Below are 21,128 nucleotides of genomic sequence, written 5' to 3' on the forward strand. Positions count from 1 at the left end.
TTATTTATATATAGAAAATAAAAAAACATTTTTATAATTATTTTTAAAATAGTACCTAATATGCATTTAACATTTTCAAATATACTTAAATTAATACCCATATAATATTTATAAGCAAGTTTATGTGGTTTGTTTAACAAATGCTCTTTAAAGCTTTACTATTATTCTCTTCACAGTTTATTATGGGTTTTTTTTTTATCCTTTTTTGTAAATTGTCCAGCTATATTATGTCAGAGGTTGGGTGTTGTGGCTGTGATTTTATGGCTGGAATTAGTTACACGATTCGGAGGATATAATATATAGGTAACCTAATTTGCATGGTGGATAGTTAATAATTTAATTGGGATGTGCAAGCAACATCTGCAAGTACAGAACTTTGTTGATAATTTAATTATAAATACTGCTTGGATGTTAGTGCTGCACAAATAAAAATCTCAATGAAATATTTATAATAAATTATTGATTGCTAGTTACAAATCGAAAACGATTTCAGTTTGATGAATAATGTTATTGCATTATAAAATATTTTTATGTCTTACTGTAGATACCTCCTATATTATACATAGCAACAAAGACATTTTTTTAAAAAATATAATCCAACCATCGCAAAATAGGTTATTTACTCATTTCACAATGGATTATAAAAATGTTATGTTGTTTTTTATATTTTAAACATGTTATCAGGTTAAGTGGTCAATATTTGTATTTAATAAATAGTATTATGTTCATACAACTATTTGATTATTTTATTATTACATTTTGAAAGCGCGAAGTATAAAGTTATTTATTATTAATAAATGATAATATATAATTAATATATTAATTTAAATATAATACACATATTATATACTAAATATTATGGAATCGTATGTAAATTATAAGCTATCCATGTACTGTACACTATTGTATATTTTGTTAAATATACAAATTACAACCTGTATTTAAATTTAGTCTAAATTTCGATAACATTAAGTAATAATATAATAATTTATTTTCTACGTTTAACTAAAGTATATTTAATAACCTTCATTCAACCCTCTATAATCCGTCTTTCACAGGCTATTTGTGTAAGTCTTCTGATTTCTACCAAAATTTCCAAAAATATTCAAAACATTTTTTAAAGTAAGACTCATTGCAAATCTTCTAGTAATTATAGTGTAAATTAAAATATAATATAATTCTCAATCACCATTTTGGATTCAAGTTGAAGCACTCTACCATTCATCAAATCCATCGTACCGTTGGTTATATTTTTTACGGGAATGGATAAAAAACAACACAGCACATCAGTAGGTACTTCTCGATGAATCTTGGCTTTTGCCCAGTGTGGCTTCTTCAAAAGCTTAGAAAATATGTCTTCCTGCCCCTTACTATCTTATTATAAAGTTCTATATCTAAAAAAAAAAAACCGAAAACTTTTAGTACACGTAAACAATATGGATATAGCAGGTTGTTATACTCATAACAATGAAAAATATTTTGACAGATTCTTCATTACTCTATTTAATTTAAAATTGTATTTATGACAGGTAGGTACTATTCTCCATAGTTATTTGGTCACTCAACATTACTCCACTTTATCACGTCAATGAGCAGTTATTCTATTTAACTATATGGAATACGATTATTCTTTATTTCCTAACCTAACCTCGTGGTTCTCAACCGGTGTGTCATGATTGACCCGTGTGCTACCAAAAACAATATTTTTGGATTTGAATATCGCTTAGAATACTATTTGGTGTCGGTGATTTATGTGTATCGTAAAACAAAGGTTAAGAAACATCGCCTTAGTTGCATGGTCGTTAATCTAAGTGCATAGTATATATTCCTTGACAATATTGATTTGCAATAATAATAATACGACATGGTTCACTGCATTGTGTATAAAAAAATGATACCAATACTTTCATAACTTCTCATTCGAATGGTTTAGATCTTATAGTGTTTAATCGCCGTCGCAGAAATGGAGCTATTTCGTATTATATTCTTAACTAGCACAACATAATATTTTTGAATTATTATTAATATACTATACACATTTTTTTTTTTTGGTCCCTCGCTAGTCGCTACTGTGATTTTCGTTTATTTATTTTTAATATATCAACTGTAAGTTACGGTCCGTAACCCAATATAATATACATGATGATTTACCAAGCATACCTATACTCAACATGATTTTCCCCTTTAATTATGCATTTATTAAATTTATTACTTTTGGAATTTTTAATTATACTTAAAGACCATAGTTAATAATTATTAACTTCAAGTACTTTTTTACCTTTTAAGGAGTATCCTGTGGTTTTTTCCAATAATAATTTTACTTTTTAACCATACATAGTTAAGCTCACGGTTTTATTGAAAATGTTTATGTATACAAATCAAAATTTGAACGAGTAATTTTCTAGTTTTTAAGTAAAGATAATAATCCACGGTAATAGAGTTAAGGTGTAGAATATGGTCTACGATTATATGAAAATTGTAATAATAAATTTAATTATTTGCTACTATTTTATAATAACAATGTAAAAATGTTGTAAGTAGAATAAGTACTAGACTAAATATTACATATATTTAATTTTCTATGTAAAACCCTTATTAAGAACTATTGTAATATACTTAGTAGAGCATAAATTAGAAACTGTTCGTTCGTATTTCGATTTATATGAACAATATAAAGATCCAATGGCAGTTCTCATTTGAAATATGAAGTTTGTGCTACCACGGACACTCAATATTTAAAAATATAATCTTTGAATATTATAGCCTATAGGTACTTAAAAAATAAAAAATTTAATAATTTAAATTTGACTAAATACATTATCAAAGGCTGAAGTAGGGTGAATATGTAAAAAACAATATAAAATATAAATAGTGGTGTATATTACATGAACAATATTACGTATTTATAGTCTTCATTTGTATAATATAAATTATTATGTGCATTAAGATGTATGACAATACAATTAATGTTCTCAATGGTCTATACTCCACTTGGCCAGATGTTATGTGCTCGGACTTTTGGACCATTATTAACGGTTTAATATGAGATCCGTTATCCTGACAATCCGAGATAGAAATGTTAACTTCAAAATTATTCAATATTAATTATTATGTTATAGTTATTAATGTCTCGGGATTTGATTCTCATCATGTCTGTGCTAGTGTTGAACTGTAGACAACTTATGAAACGACCAAGGGTTCTAACTTCTAAAGTGATAATATGATTAATTTTCATCGTTTAATGGGTCGAAATTGGGCCAGTGGCTTCACTGCGGATTTATATCAAGGCTCGAAATCGAAATGAAAATTTTCGATTTTAATTTCAGTTTCACTCATTGATATTTTTTTCTGATTAAATTTAAAATAATAATTTATTGATTTTATAACTTTATGATTTTTATACTATTGCTTAGTTTTGATATAATTGTTTTGGTATTTTTAGGTAGTTTTTTAACATAGTTTTTTAACATAATTTTTCTTATTTTTATTTTTACCTATACGAGAAACCTGTCGTCGTTCGTGAGTTCCATATTCGTCGTCAAGCGCGACTGTAAAACGTGCCTGAGAACGAAATATAAGTTATTATATCTATATATTATTAACTGCAGACGATCAATATTATAGAACTTAAGGCTATTGTTGAATTAAAATAATTTTTTTGAAATTTTAAATTGATCTGTATATTATACAAATTATAAAACGATTATTATTTTGGTATAAATTATTGATTTAATTTATTATTGAATTCATATATATTTTGATAATCATAAATAAAAATTTAATTTCAATATTAGTTTTTATTTTTTAGATGATCTTTAACGATTTTTATCAATATTTTAAATCGATTTCTAGCCCTGATTTACTTAACAACCTTGTGGACCCATATAAGAGCAATCCACCCATTCACGGAATAATGATGACCGCTTGTCTATCGAAGCAAAATAAAGTCATATTATTTATGTAAACATAATGATATTAATAATAAAAATAATAATAATTCGACTTTGATCTATATACACTCAGGTTAGTCGTGCTTCCATTATATGATCGTAATTTTTTTTATGAAATGTCATATTATTCGCGATCGTGTCAAATTCCGGTCACGGATCGTGTAGTTAAGGCACATCAGTATTTCTATTGATCGAAGAACTAGCTTCCGTAAAAACCATCCGATATGATGTGATGACTTCCGGATGAATACTATAATACTTCACTGCACAGAGGCGTATTTAGAATTTTTGATAGGCTACAATTTGGTTTATAGAAGAAAATCGTTTTGAGAAATGTATTACCTAGACAATCGTTTCTTCAGTAAACAGAAAAAAAAAATATTAAAAATTATGGAGTTCATTTATTGGTTTTGCATCCCGCGGTTATACCTAATAATATTTTAATAGGTAGTTATATTGCACTATCTATAGAACGTAACAATTAAATTTTATTTTGAATCAATAATGTTATTTATATAGCGAACAGTTTGGCCTTCCAGAAATAACAATAAATAAATATTTAAATTTAATAAATAATAATAAATTTGAAACCATTGCATTTCAAAATAGTTTTTTGAGCGAATCTTGGTTATAACCGGCTGGCTTGCTGTATAAATATACTGCGATTATTCATTGTAGTTGAAAAATGTCCACAGAAGATAGAAATATATAATATAAATATTGAATAATAATCAAAATAAAAAACTTTTATTCCAAAATTAGTTATTATAATCTATAAATATTTTTTTTATAAATAATATTTAGTCTAATCTTGAATTAATGGATAGTAAAATGTACATTTAATCTCTCCATACATATTAAATAGGTAGGTATTATGTGCTATTTAATGATGTAGATAATATTATTGTAACAATAAGTAGGTACATACACTTATACGTATACCTACTGTCTGTAATCTGTATATAATATATATATATATATATATAGAGTATAATATGTAACTACACGAGTTTACAGCTTCATATTTTAAATACTTTTTAACCCCTCTAAATAAATAAATAGTCGTACTTTTGTGTTAAACTGAATATGAAAATAATAATGTATGAAAGTTAAGAAAAATGTATAACATTTCAGCCGTTATTGTTTTTTTTTTTTAAATTTATTGAACAGACATTTTATTTAAATATATTATTATGTTATTTATATATTGCCTCGTGTTCCAATGTTGTGACAATTTGGTGAAGTATGCAGTGCAGTATAATTATTATACGATGATGTGAAGCGTAAAACGCGACTGGTTTTGAAAAGGGATGATTAGATCTTGGGAAATTGTTTCACAACGACTTTTCGTTTAGGACAATTTTTAATTTATAATATACTTTCATACAAAGAAATAAAAAAAAATATTTTGTCCTTTAACTTGTAATATGTACTATATACATTATGTTTTATCAAATGCTTAAATTATTGATATGTAGTTACCTACCTATATGAATATAAGAATAAGCAGATACGAAACTAAATAAATAAATAATTATAAATTGTTTGTTTTTAACAGAATTGTTAGGGTAGATATAATAAATGTATTATTGGAAAGAAAGACAATTTACATATTACTTATTAATGATGTCATGCAACTGCTGATATCTCACGAATTTAAATAATAATTGTTGAATTGTTATCAATTATTATTAAATGTAAAGAAATGCAGAGAACCGTTGTTTTAATTTTGATATATATCTGTTCAATCCATTAATTAAAAGAATGTTTCCTCTGCCACTCTCATACCCAGAAGGTTAAAAAGGCAATGGCCCAGGGACCTGATAAAACCATAATAATATTAACTTAAACTTGTTAGGTGGCACCGCTAGGATCCTTTTTATTCTTATCTAAGCGCCATCGTCAAATTTGTCATCAAACTTACTTACTATACCATGTTTGTACAGATTTTAAATATATTGTTTTATAAATAAATATAGATATATATCTGTAGATAATCATACGCATGGTAAAATATATTAAACAATTAAAAACTATGCATTTTCAGGAAAATGGTAGAGTTGCAACATAAAATATTGACATTGTTGAAAGGGCTTCATTAATTTTTGGAGGGATTAAACCTCTTCAGTGTACCACCAAAATTCAAACATGAATATTAATATTATTACAATACAAAGATTTTCATGGCTTTACACATTATTTTGCAGTGCAACTGTTAAATGCTATTTTGATAAAATGATCATTATTTATTATTAGTACAATTAGAGGGATAAAGATCCAATCAGTACCAACTAGTTAGCTAACACAATTGATTTAGACGTATTATATAATAATATAATATAATAACGTAGGTACTACTATATAGCGTACGTGATTTATAGACAATATACAGTTTACTAACAAATAAATGAAATTTTAATGGTACTTTGAGCGTTTTATATGAGTTATGTACAACTCTATAAACTTGATAATATTTCAGTTTCAATAAACTTGAGGATAGCAGCCCAATTGGGTTTAGGGGCTGAAACTAAAACGATATCCCATCACACACATTATTAAACATTAAATAAATAATATTGATATCTTATTTTAGTGTTGAGTTTGGTGAGTAAGTTGCTACGGCATAGAATTGTAAAAGTAAAAAAATAGTAATATGTTATGCCATTCGAGAGAAAGTAACGTAGGTACTTATAAAAAATATAAAATTATCAACCCTTTGGATACTTATAAAAATACGAAAAAAATATTTTTCGTTTTTACATAATAATATATATAATGCATTAAAGTTGGTGGAGAATTTTTTTATACATAGAGCATCGTACAATCATTGAAGTCACGTTTGCCTCTGTACCTACAGAGATATAATTATCCGTCAAGTAGTTTCTCCATACTTCTCACGCTTGAAGAGGGTATCTGTTGGTATATTCTTTTACAAAAATGTCGACTCATCTTTAGTCCGTTGAAAAAATAAAACTCTTTGCACTTGTAAAGTATGGTCGTTGCAAAAAAAAAATTGCATAGGACTTACATTAATACAAGTACTAGTTGTATACCTCTCATAAGAAATTAAAATAATTCTTTTATCATTTTTCTCGTTTTTGTGTGTTCATATACTCTGTAAGGCCAACTCAGTGAACCCTTAAATAATTATTTTTAAAAAGTCAATATAACTCAACAGTTTTAAAATTTTTTTAGCAGCTGGAGAATTGGTTTGAAATTTATTATAAAACAAAATGTAGCATAGAACTCAAAAGTACGATGGGAAGTTTTAAAAAATACGTCGAAGGGACACCAGAAACTAGAGTAATAAAGATGATATGTCTAAATAAAAATGGGACAGTAAAAAAATTTCTAGTTTTAAGTGTTTAAAAGTCATATTGACATCCATCTTCAATATTTCAAGTTAATCATATAAATGGACTACCTAGGTAATCAGTAACAAATTGTAGGTATTATTAATATAATAATTATTATTTTATATGTTTTGTGTACTTAACTAATTAAATAGGTAGTAAAATAGTTCGTAAGAATTAAATTAATTAAAAGATTTTTTAAAATTTAGATTGTTGTTTTTCTGACTGTATTGTATAAAATGCCAATCATATTAGATATAACATACACTATATAATAATAATAATGAAAAAATCATTATTTAAATTTTTATATTTTAAAGTTTGAGAAAATTCGATAGATAAAAAAAATACTTTAATGTTTTATCTCTATGTAGACTATAATAATAAATAGGGGACGGAGTAGCCGAGCGGACCAAGGCGTCGGCTGCGACGCAGCCGACCCGAGTTCGATACCTCGGCCGCAGGTGGCATTTTTCTTCGGGCAAGTCACGGTGTCCGGAGAACAAGTGCCGTCATCCCACCACCCGGGGCACGGCAGAAATCTATGGGTGCCCCATTAGAAATTCTGCCCAAACACAACACACACGTGTACCAACCTACCCAATTTAAAAACCTACAGTGCCCTCCCCCACACCCAATGGCCTATGTTGCCGCAGGTTACCCAATAAAAAAAAAAAAAATAATAATAATAATAAATAATATTATATTTATGCAAAATACATACACAAATCATTTAAATCCCGCGATTAGTCTGTCATAAAAGGTTTAATATCATATTCTATATAGCAGTATACTGGTTGTATTATTATTTTTTTTTATGTTAAATATGGGAAAAATGCATACATTTATATTTGAAGACAACAACTGTAGTCCAAGAATCAAGAATCAACTGCATTAAAAATTACATTTTTAGTAATAAAAAATTGAATTATTAGATACATACTTATTACATTCTATCTTTCGATTGATCCTAGTTCCGTGTTTATTGACAAATGACAATCATATAATAATATCCTTGAATATAACGATTCCCCTATTGCTACATTACTAATCTCTTTGATATCGAATATCGATTGCAAATATTATGTATAGATACCTTATAACTTATAAGTTATACGTTTTGAGTTTGAACGGTGTATAATAAATGTAGGAACCCCAACAAATATATCGGTAGAAACTAGGAAGGTACGTCCAATATTGATGCACACTATAATTATGGCACCGGAACGGGTAGAACTATTATGATCTTTTCGGTGAAATGTACCGACCTACATATCGTAGAACGCACCGTGAAGTTCATAAAACAATTTTTAACGCGTGACTTGTCTAATTATAACATGAAATTAATTAATAATATCACAATATTATAATATTATATTGAGTACTTATTTATAAATTATAATCCATTGGTATTTGACGAATTTAATACATTTTTAGTTGTTGATATTTTAAAAATACTCTTTTAATTAGTATAAAAGTTATTTATAAAGAAAAATATTTTCCGTTTTATTTAAGTAAGCATAATTGGTTATAATATTGTCAATAGGTATATTCTATTAGACAAAAGACTACAGTAAGACATTTCACAGGGATGAGTAAAATTTACTGATCAACTCGTAATTGATTTTGCTCAGGTAATAATTAAATAACAATAGGTTCGAGTTAACTCAAAAGTTTGAAATAAACTTAACTAATTAGCTCGTCAGCATACAGGCTTGTTGTAATCAATGGTCTTAATATCGCTAGACCTTTTGTTAGTACCTGATAAATTTAATAGTATAATAATATTATATACTTATAGTAATTTTTCGTTTTAAAAACCATAATATTATGACATTGATTCTCCAATAAGCTTTAAGGGTATAATTATTATGGTACAGAACTCTATTCGTGTTATTTTTTATGGTAATGTTGATATATATATTATAATTATTTCCCCATCGGTATACGGTTTTATTTTCTGTAATTTATAATACATTTTATTGAAACATCTGAAAAATTATTCAAAGTATAATAGGTATAATATTTATTTAAATACTTAAATATATTAAAAAATCCAGAATACTTATAACAATATAGGTAAGTTACACTTTTAACAATAAAATATAATAATAATATTCTTTTCTAAATATTATAAGTTTACCATAAAATGCTATACCTAATACTTATGCTGACATAAAAGTTTAATGAAGAGATATTATAATATTACATTAATGCTATAAAATACTATATTAGTTAATATTGTTATTTTCATGCAACACACGAATAATAATTAAGAAAGTAAATTGTTTAGTTAAATTAAATTATCCAGATACTAAAATTTAAAATCGTCTGCAAATTGATTTCACATGTGAGAGGAACGTGACTTTTAGAAAATCAATAAATGAAAAATAAAAATAATTGACTTTTATTTTCCATTTGTTTTTATTAAAATACTATTAATGTTGCACTAATCATTATTTATATCATATTAAAAGTTACTTGATATAATTGATTTTATATTACATTTAACATTTAAGTATTACCGTAACGAGAAGCAAATGTTCACGATGGTCGATGAATAACAATGTTGTGAATACAAATGTTAGTGAATACGACGTAATGTAAAAACTACATATGTCCTCATGTTATATATAAGTCAAAATATATGATCAATACAATTTAAAATAAAACTGGGAATATTGCTCTGCCGTATAGTAGGTGGAGGGTACCTCGGAATTTGGGTAGGTCACTGTAATGGATGTGTTAGGTATGAATTCAATGAAAAATCATTGACTAGGAAAACGATTCTGAGCGGAGATGGTCTATCAGCCTATATTTTTAAGTACATTTTACTATACGTTTCTATTGCTCTTATAGTAATTTATTTTCCTATTAGTGATAATTTAAAGATTGAATTTTTGCGTTCTTAAAAGTTTAAAATATGATTTTAATGTTCTCTAAAAAAACTTTAAAATATTCATTTCATAATTCTTAAACTTGTAAAATATGGTGAAAGTATCTTTTTTTTTACTTCAAATAGTTTAAAAATCTGCACAAAAGTTACAAAAAGAAATATTTTTTAATATAATAGTACCTATATGATTATTGATTTCATTAAATTTTATAAATGTATAATATTTATATTTATCATCCATTAAAAATAAATTGAACATCATGTTAAAATATGCTTAAGCTTGAATAAAATAACTGCACACCTTTTCTTTGGTAAATTACTTAAATTCGGTCAAATTTGAAATAATTAAACAAATCAAAGAATTAAAGAGTTCCCAATTTAAGTACAAACAAGTTAATGGACGATTTCTGTCATTTTTAATTTTTAACTTTTTTTTCCTGTGACGAAATAATTACAATTCAAGATATTATCAAATATTAAAATGTCTTTTTTTTATTTTTCCCAATTATTTTGAAAAGTACTGAGTATTTGTTACTTTTGTAGACATTCAATTTATTTCACTTTTCAATTTGGTTTTACGTTTCATTTATTTTACGTTTGACGCTGATATGTAGATATTATTTGATATATGAATGTAGATTGTAGGTAGATACTACTAATTATATGCACAGAGTAACTTTAATTTTTCATAGAATTTTAAATTTGATTGGAGTGAAATAAATACATTTATAAGTTGTAACTCAATAAGTTTATGTGCCTAAACAAATCAAGAATTTGTTCTAATATTATTATTTATCAATTATTCTATAGGTGACCATCAGAAGAAGCACAACTCATTATTTTTGGATCTTATGACTTAGTAAGTACTTTCGATTATAATTTTAAACACGTATTTTATAATGCTACGTATAATAACTTTTATTGCAACTCAATAAGAAGTAAGAACATAACGAGTTGTTTATTTATTTTTAATTAAATTGACCTCTTGAGATAAAAAAAAATAATATGGTTATCATACCTACTACAATTTAATTACATAAAATATTTGTTTTAATAAACAAATAAAAATATTTCAATTTAATAAAAACCAAAATAGTGTACTACATTTTTTCTCATTTAATTTGAGAATCAATAAGTATTCTAAAAATTAAATAATATAAATACGAATTGAAGTATTCAAGATTTTAGGGGCATTGCATTTTTTAAATATACAGTAAAACGGATAGGTAGGTATAATGATTTGTAATTACATTATAAACTATAGTTCACTTATTAACAACTATAATTACATTACTCTTTAAATTAATTACATGTAACGTTGAGCTTTGGACGTAAAAAATCTATCTAAAAAGTGAATACAAAGAGGAGTTATACTGTTATAGGGGTTATATTATTTATTTTGTTATACCTACACAATTATATATAATATGCATTTACAAGTACATATTACGTATACAGAGTGATACTTTTAAAAGTTAACACTCGTATATCGAGAATTACTTTTATAAATATTTTTTCCAGCGCAATTTGAATTCTCTATAAAACAACATTTTTGAAAAAAAATGTATACTTTTTACTGTTTTTATCGTGATAATTTTTTTAGTTTCTTCTTTTTTTAAATAATAACATGTATTTTTAATTTAATATTTCAAAATAAAAATTTTTCAAAGAATATTTAAGTAAAAAAATCAAATTTGAGACAAGTAGTTAATAATAGTTATAACTGGCATTTATTTAAAGTTTAAATGACTCGTGGGGAATTGGAACAATTTTTTTTTTTGAATAACACTTCGTAATGACTATTTTATGCAAAAATAATTCTTTTTGTAATAATGAACGTTTACTGTTAATATTTAAGAATTGATCAGTATATACCTACTTATTATGAGCAGGTACCTACCCTTTAATCTTTTTGTATCGTGTATTACTCTGAATTCTGATATGATTATTCATATAACGTCCCTAATATACAATATGTGTTCTGCTTAAATGCTATCAACTATAAAGTATTACACTACTCCTCTAATCACATTACAGTTTTTGTTATTTTTTCCGCTTGAAGTTTGTAGTATTATCTTTAAAATGTAAACGTCAGAGACATGATAAAAGTGTGTATACTTCTTTAAACCATTAAACGACCTGTGCTGTATAATATATCTACCTACCTATTTATTTCAATTATAATTAATTTATATTCGGATTTTGTATTTTTTTTTTTGAAATTTTAACTTTTAAGAGTATTGGATACTGTCCGTTTGAAAGCAGTTTCCTATATTGCAGTATATACAATATACCAAAAAAAGTGTGATCGTTGTAAATAATGCTCATTAATGTCTGTGACTCACGTACGTAAGTTGCGTGTTTAACTTCCGTTTTACTCAAACCTGACATATTATTGTTCATACTCTATGAAAATATAGTGTACTATTTGTCAACCATATCGAACGACTAAGTATACAAAATCTGAAAGTGAATACAACACATTCTTCGTTATATCCATATAATTATACAGCTATACTATGACAATATAGATGGGTAGGTAGGTGATGTATGAAATGTTTTAAAAGTGAGACTGCACTGTCACTGTGGATATATTGTTTTTATGTTTAAATGCTGCACTTGAACATTTTCAAAGGGACAATAGTGTAAATGTCCTATCTATAGAGACATAGTGACTGAACTTGGACGAAATTTAATACCCAAAAAAGTGTCCATAGACAAAAAAATTAACATTATTGTAAAACAGATAGATCAGATCCTTAGCTTAACTCAGTATCTAAAAATAAGTATAGAGATTTAAGAGTGGATTTGTAAAAGACACCTATATAACTTATCAACTTATCATACATTGAAATTGACTGATACTTAATTATGGTTTCAATGTTTCATATTAGTTTAGCTTTAGATCGTTTAAGTAACTAATTCAGCACCTAACTACGATTTACGCTGTTTATCCTTTTCAATGTATTGTAAATATTAACTATTGTTAAACATTTTTGAAATATTTTTAATTTTTATTGGAATATTCCTAGCAAAAATACCTAAGAAATTACATCTTATTTTATAAATGTATCATTATTTATGTAAAATATAACTGTGCAGAGATTAGGGAAGTATATTTAGAAAAATTAAAGTCCTCTAAGGGGTATGGGTAATAAAAATATATTTAAAGTATGCATTTTAAAAATAAAATTTAATGCTGGCATCACATTTCAAATTCATCTTATCGTCTTATCGATGATTTTCAAGCGCTTTTAGGAAAAACGTGCACCCGCTGACAGTTAAAAACCATTTTATATATTATATGACAAAAACAAATTTATATTTTGTATTAATTTAAAAAAAATACGCCAGTGAAGAAAAAATCAATACAATTATTAATTAAGTTAAAATATGAAGTATAAAATTGAAAATATATGCCCTAAAGCAAAAAAACTCAAAATATGCTTATATATGCAAAATACAATTTCAAAACTAGCTTTGTGGAAGCATGAAACGTATTTGTTTCGCACTCTGCTGTTTTTGTGACTGTGCAAAACAAATTTGCAAATGCTACAAGTCCTCTACCCTAGTTATAACATTTAAAAAAATCATTACTTGAAATTTCTTAAATCTACAAAATAAGGAATTTTTGTGGTTGATATTGAAAAAGTAAAAATCGATGTTGAGTAAACGTCATGACGAATCGCAACATTATCATACCTCCAAAAGTTTTATCATCATAATAATAAAACAACTGCAGTGATGATTACGAATGATGCGATAATGTGTTTAGCTGTTGTAAAACATTTAATATTTATGTTAATGTAATATTATAATTTATGTTACATACAACATACATTAGAAATGGCTATATCTAATGAAATCACAGAAATTTATAATTCAACGGTTGCTATATTTAATTTACATATTTTAGAATACAAATGTGATCTTATTATCTGCAGAATATGCCAAATAGTTTTACCATGTGACATACAGTTGATAATTACTGAGTAAAAACAAATTGCTTTTCAAACATCAAATATTATTAAACAGCTATTATATATATATATATATATTAGAAAATATATCGATGATTATATTTAATAGTTTCAATAAATTTCCCAACTTAACTTTTATTTTTAATTCTGAGCGAAGCGATGAATGTATTGATTTTACAATGATGTGTGTTTTTTTATTTTTTTTGTGTCTGTCATCACCTTTTAGTAAAAGTGCTTGGATTTTCTTCAGCAATAACTTTTCTGATAGGAAAGTGAATCTAGTTGGTACTATGGGGGTCAAAAGTAAAAATTTCCCAATAGTTTTCAAACGCGACGTGAAAAACAAAAGAAAAATTAAGGGAAAACGGGAATTTTTACGCAAAATCTGTTTTCGAGAAAATCGATTTTGGTTTTTGGTGCAACTCTAAAACATATTACCGTAGGTACATACAATTTTGACTGAATTATTATATTAGCATTTTCTATACACCACAACATTTTCCAAATATTTTGACTTATTTTGAGATGTTTACGGATATTTTCAGTTTCCATTTTTTTTAGTTTTTTTTTCTATAAATATCAATACAATTTTATCTGTTGGGTAAAAGAGCTTGAAAATTTAATAGAAGGCTCCTAGGTTATTGTTTCAAAGGCAGATGAAAAAAATTAAAAATCCTTAGTCACAGTTTTTATTTATAAGCATTTAAAGTTCAAATATTGACAAAATACGGAAAAATCACGAAAATTAGCAAATTATTTTGAGTTGAGAATTCATAAAAATTTTCTTTTTAAATCTAAGATTTGAAAATGTAATACAAGATTCTCCATAAGTTTGTCTATCTTCATCAAAAAAAAATAATATTATATACAAGAAAGTCAAATTAAATTTTTATGAGCGTTTGAAATTCATATTTTTACAACATTTGATATTCACTCGATTTCTCGTGTAACGATTTTCTTATTTTGTTATAATTAAAAAACGTATGACTGTAGATACTTTAAAATTTCACTGAATGTTTATATTAGTATTTTCTATGCACGATAAAATGTTGAAAATAATTTGACACTTTTTGAGCTGTTTACTGTTGACTTTTGACAGGGAGCCCCCTTAATATATTTTGTATATTTTTTTAAATTATACGATAAAAAAAGGTGGGTAAGTGGATGTCGCTCTGCTGTACAGTAGGTTATAAGTGGGTCACTGTAATGGATGGTGTTAAATTTGAATGCAATGACATAATATCATTGTATAAGAAAAACGATTCTGAGCGAAGGTCAGTCAGCCTATGATATTACTAAGTATATTTGATGATAGGTGCTATTGTGAATAAAGTAATTTATATTATATTTACTTATTTACGTGGAACCTTGTTTTCAATTTTCAATCCTTACCTACAAAAGTTGAACATTTTATAAATTTTTAACTACAAAATAATTATTACATTTTAAATTTGATAAATTTTGTCAAAATTTGAACTTTAAATGCTTATAAAAAAAATTGTGCCTATGTATTTTCAATATTTTACAACTTATTGTAACAATATATCGGGAGCCTTGCATAAAATTTTCACGCTTTTCTACCCAACAAATAAAATTTTTTGATATTTATAGAAAAAAAAAACACTAAAAAATTGAGAACTGACAATGTCCGTAAACAGCTCAAAAAGAGTCAAATTATTTTTGATAAAGGTAGATAAACATATGGATAATCTTGTATTACATTTTCAAATCTTAGATTGAAAAAGAAAAATTTTTATGAATTCTCAATTCAAAATAATTTGCTAATTTTCGTGATTTTTTCGTATTTTGTCAATATTTAAATGCTTATAAATAAAAACTGTGACTAAGGATTTTTATTTTTTTTCAAATGTCATTGTAACAATATAGTAGGAGCCTTGTATTAAATTTTCAAGCTTTTTTACCCAACAAATAAAATGTTATTGATATTTGTAAAAAAAAAAAACTAAAAAAATTAGAAATTGACAATGTCCGTAAACAGCTCAAAATAAGTCAAAATATTTGGAAAATGATATGGTGTATAGGAAATGCAATTATAAACATTCAGTCAAAATTTCACGTATCTACGGTCATTTGTTTTAGAGTTACACCAAAAACCAAAATTGTTTTTTTTTTGAAAACAGAATTTGCGTAAAAATTCCCGTTCTTCCTTAATTTTTCTTTTGTTTTTCATGTCGCTTTTGAAAACTACTGGGAAATTTTTACTTTTGACCCCCCAAAGTACCAACTAGATTACTGTTGAAGAAAATCCAAGCACTTTTACTGTCCTAAAATGTGATGACAGACACATAAAAAAAATTTTTAAAAAAACACACATCATTGTAAAGTCAATACATTCATCGCTTCGCTCAGAATCTAAAATATGATATTTTTGTATTTATATTAACACATTAATACGCATTATGACACTAAAAAGAATTGGAATATTAAAAATCGCCTTGATGGAAACCTAGTAAACTTGTTAATACATCATGACAAGTTTTCAAAATTAAAATCCATCAAACCAAATTCCTCTAGTTTTGTCTGGATTATTGGTCTAAAAGTCATTTTTTTTCATCGACTGCAGCAGCCCCTTAATGTATAAATTATGAACAAAAAAATTATTTAATTGGAATTACTTAAAAATATAATTCTTAATAACAATAATAAGAAGAACAGTAAGTATAGGTTAGGTTCAGTCAGATAAATCTCACATATTTGACTCCATTAATGACATAGAAACATAAATAAAATTGTATTTAACTATACTGCCAAAATATTCTAAATTATTGTGGATGATTTAATAAGTTTTAATATGTTTGAGGGTTTATTGTTAGTAATGTTCTGAATAAGTAATTATTTTAAATGCTAATATATATATGTATATATATATATATATTATATGTACCTATAAGAATATAATACATTCGACGTTGTTTGTTTTATTTCTTTCACCGCACAATTTGTATAATCATTGCATGTATAATTACTAAATAGTAAATACGTTAGTTCATAATATTGTTTTTGTTCTTATACATTTTTATCTTCGATAGAAAAAACACTAAACGGAGATAGATAAATCCCAAAATGTGTATAAGAATGTTGTATATTAAGTAATAAGTATGTATTATATCATTTCGGTTTTAAATTTAAAAAAAAAATAAGAGTAGACTTTTGTTACATTATTAATCATAATTTGAATAAACAATAATGGTGATTTCGAGATTATCAATACTTATAACTTAATAGTTAGTACCTATAAGTAGGAACTTACTAAAGCTAATCTCAATAAAATGTATTTCACTTTTTATTTATTTTTTATTTAGTACAACAAATTACCTTTATATTGTTATAAAATAATTTACCTAAAATATCAGAGACTGAAATATTGACACTGATAAGACAATGAGATAAAAAAAGACATTTATTTGTATTATATAAAGATAAATTGCTTTTTTTATACATTCTTTTTACAGACGCAACTTTTGACCCTTTGAAATCTTAAACTCACCATTATAGGTACCTACCTACTCAATCAGCTTAATTTACACCATTATTGAATTAATATATTAATATACTCTAAAGTTTAAACAACGTTACTGCAGCTATGAACCATCGTTTTATTATATATCTACCGGCTACCGTATCAATTATATCAGTATCAATATTAGATTAATATACTTACATCTTAATATCCTATAGTTTGATTTACTTGTTTAAAAAAAACAACACGATTATTTCTAAACGGACAAACAAAAATTAAATAAATTAAAAAAGTGTTCATAATTCATGATATGAACAAATTTTATCGAAAGTTTATGAAAACAAATAATACGATTTTTCATTAAATTAAATATATGGTTTTTATGTAATGTAGGCTGTATCTACGTCTCTATCTTCTTTTATCTTATAATTCTATGACATATAAATAATTAACTTACAAGTTTAAGCTTATCGATAAGATCTCAATAAATATAAATGTCCTTAATTATTTGTATTAAATTACTGTATTTGATAAACATGTATAAAGAACTCACGTGATCAAAACCAAATCGAAACATTATTTAATACTTTATTTTAATTAGTTTAAAAATTATAATTTTATTAATATGATATCTAAAAAACTAATAAATTTAGACTTATATATAAATCAGTTAATAGTTAATATAGTTACAGTGAAAAAATAACAGAAGCACATAGTTTGTCGAAATGCGATGAAGTTATAATGGCAATTTTATAAAAATAAATGTGTTATGTAAAACATTATTTTTTTTTTTATAAAATTGTACCAATCAATTTTACTGTCGTTATCATATTTTATAAAAAAGCTTATGAATGCTTTAGGTTAGTTTTTTTTTAATTGAAATAAAACCAGAGTTAAATTATTTTTATCCATAATTCATTAGTAAAAAATAATGAAACTGAAAAAATTATTTGGTAATAAAAATATAAATTTTTTACAATGTACAAAATACAATTATTGTTAAATAAAAAAAAAATTAATTGACTAATTTGCTTAATTTGTGTTTAGATATGCGTCGATATTGTATTTTTTATTACAATTTGTAGTTGAAAGTGTAAAAAAAAAAATTTTAAAAGAAGATTAATAGACAATATTATAACCTACATATTTTATTATTTTATCCCAAATATTATTTATTTTTTTCCAAACAATGCATGGTTATTATAATTAAAAATATTTTTATTACAGTATAATATAACAAACGCGCCAATTCGCAAGCCGTAATTAGCGTAAAAGAACTTACGTATAATGTGCGTTTTCGAGTCATCGGCAGCGAAAACCTCGCACCTGTTTGCACGCGACATTCAACGCAGACTGGAACGGTCCTAACACGGGTAGCGCATCGACAGACGCACTCCCTCCGGTTCCCTCCGCCACCTGTGCGCCCTCGGATGCAACTAACGCACTTCGGTGGTCCCGTGCCCAGTGTGTTGTATGACGTTCTGACCCTGACCGTACACACCACCATAGGACTGATGCTGGTTTTAAATAACGTCGACAACCTTAGTTCTGAGGACCTCATTATATAGGTGTTCCGAACTTACGCGGAAACCGAATGGGTTGTCCATAAAAAAAAAAAAAATGATAAATTAATAATGATACCACCTAATATGATAAAAAAAAAAACGTCTTCAACGGTCTAGAAAATATAGGAAAATATGAAATTGATTTGACCTAGTTTGGAAGACGTTGCAAAATCTGCTTAAACGCGGATTTTTCTTAGATCATATTTTATTATCTACTTACCTCTTTATTTATAAGTGATAATAAATAGTATTAAAATTATACAATTCATATATCATATCTTATTAGTTATTACACCTATAGTAAGTAAAGTAACGGTCAACAATGTTTAACAAATAAAATATTTAAAATGTGTGCATTTTTACACATTTATTTCTTAGTTTCCTTCGTTTAAATAGTCAGTTTAAAAATAATAAATCGTCAGTAATAACTTATAAATCATAGATATAATATGTTCCCAGTTGGTATTAAAAAGCAGATTAGAGATATTGTATATATTGTGTTTTTCTCTAGTTTTGTTCCATTTGACAAGAAAATGGGCAACAGCTATAATTTAATGTGGTAAAGTGTAAACATTTTAGATTCTACAATACATGAGTTCAGAAGCGTGTTCAGGGTAAAAATTCGGGACAGGCCCGGTTATACGAAAACTTTGTATAATATACACATTTTTTTATAATGTAATATATGGTTGTTGATGGTTCGCGGATATATGTTTTTCCTGGAAGTGCTCGAGGATCACTAACTAATTTTATTTATAGATAGATTAGTAGATTACACGGCACAAAATATAATCGATACACAGTCATAAGGGTAACCGCAGTATGCCGATGTATTCACATTTCACATTCAGATTTCAATGTTCAGCGTGTTAATATAAAAAATGAATATATAATTTCTTGTGTTTAATTTAATAATATTTATTTTAAAATGCATATTTTGGTATATTATATAAGTGTTAAAAATCAGGGTAATTTTGTTAGAGCCTCAAAGTCCTGAAGATAGAATAGATATTATAGATGTAATAATTAAATTCAACACGAAAATCTTAAGCTCAGGGTTCCCGTTGATTAAACACACAATTCATACATTTTTTTAATAATTAAGTGTAAATCAGTGAACACTTTTATTAAGACGTGTCGTAAATGTGTACTACGTACGATACATTGTATATTATTTCAAAGTAAGGTTTTTTTTTTAAATGTTTACTCGAATATGGAAAAAAAACAAGTTTAGTGAATACTATAATGATAAGTAAAATTAGTTTGAATCCAGGCATATAGTATTTAATTATAATATATATTTTTTTTTATTTTAAATGGGTAAACGATTTAAAAAAATATATAGGTTTTAAATAATTATTTCAATATAGTTTGTACCTAGCGTTTGAAACTATAGATGAGGAAAATCGGTCAATGAGTTTACTTACCCACAAACATACTAGGTTACAGTACATTAATGGATGGCACTATCGAAATAAAAAATAAAATCCAGTATCCTTTGTTCTCCAGACTTCTAGTGAAACGTTTTATGTCCTCCTTTCCTAATTAAAAAGCATGGATTCACGCGTGAATCTACTGTGGTTGTGTATCCGTTTTAATATACTGCTAAGATAGTCAGTTCGGTTTTTCCTGAGTTATCAGTTTAAATCACATCGAAATCTCTGTCAACTATTGTACGTCTATAAGTCAATAACATAATATAATATACATGTACACATACTTTCAACAGACGATTTTTTTTGACCAATATTAAACTTATAAAAATAGTTAAAATGTTTGTTTAAAAATGTATTATTCTGGAATAAAACTCTGTGACATTGCATAGGTAATAGGTATTATGTGAAAATCATAAATACTAAATAGTATGTCAAGACAAAGTGTTCCGAAAACTATTACAGATATT

The 21,128-nt window shown here is 25.9% G+C and overlaps 1 protein-coding gene across 2 annotated transcripts in view; it reads right to left on the bottom strand.

The window, feature by feature from the left end:
* The window catches only part of LOC132952859 (rhodopsin-like), a 62,461-nt gene extending 43,381 nt beyond the window's left edge, over positions 1-19,080 (bottom strand). Inside the window, exon 1 of one of the 2 annotated variants that reach the window (XM_061025319.1) lies at positions 18,943-19,080. The gene's annotated coding sequence lies outside the window, so the exon portion shown is untranslated. Of the gene's footprint in view, positions 1-1,189; positions 1,379-18,942 lie in introns of those variants that run through there. The other variant, XM_061025320.1, reaches the window with a different exon arrangement.
* Positions 19,081-21,128: the final 2,048 nt, after the last annotated feature.

This window comes from Metopolophium dirhodum, chromosome 9 (genome assembly GCF_019925205.1).
Source record: "Metopolophium dirhodum isolate CAU chromosome 9, ASM1992520v1, whole genome shotgun sequence".
In the NCBI taxonomy this organism is placed as follows: domain Eukaryota; kingdom Metazoa; phylum Arthropoda; class Insecta; order Hemiptera; family Aphididae; genus Metopolophium; species Metopolophium dirhodum.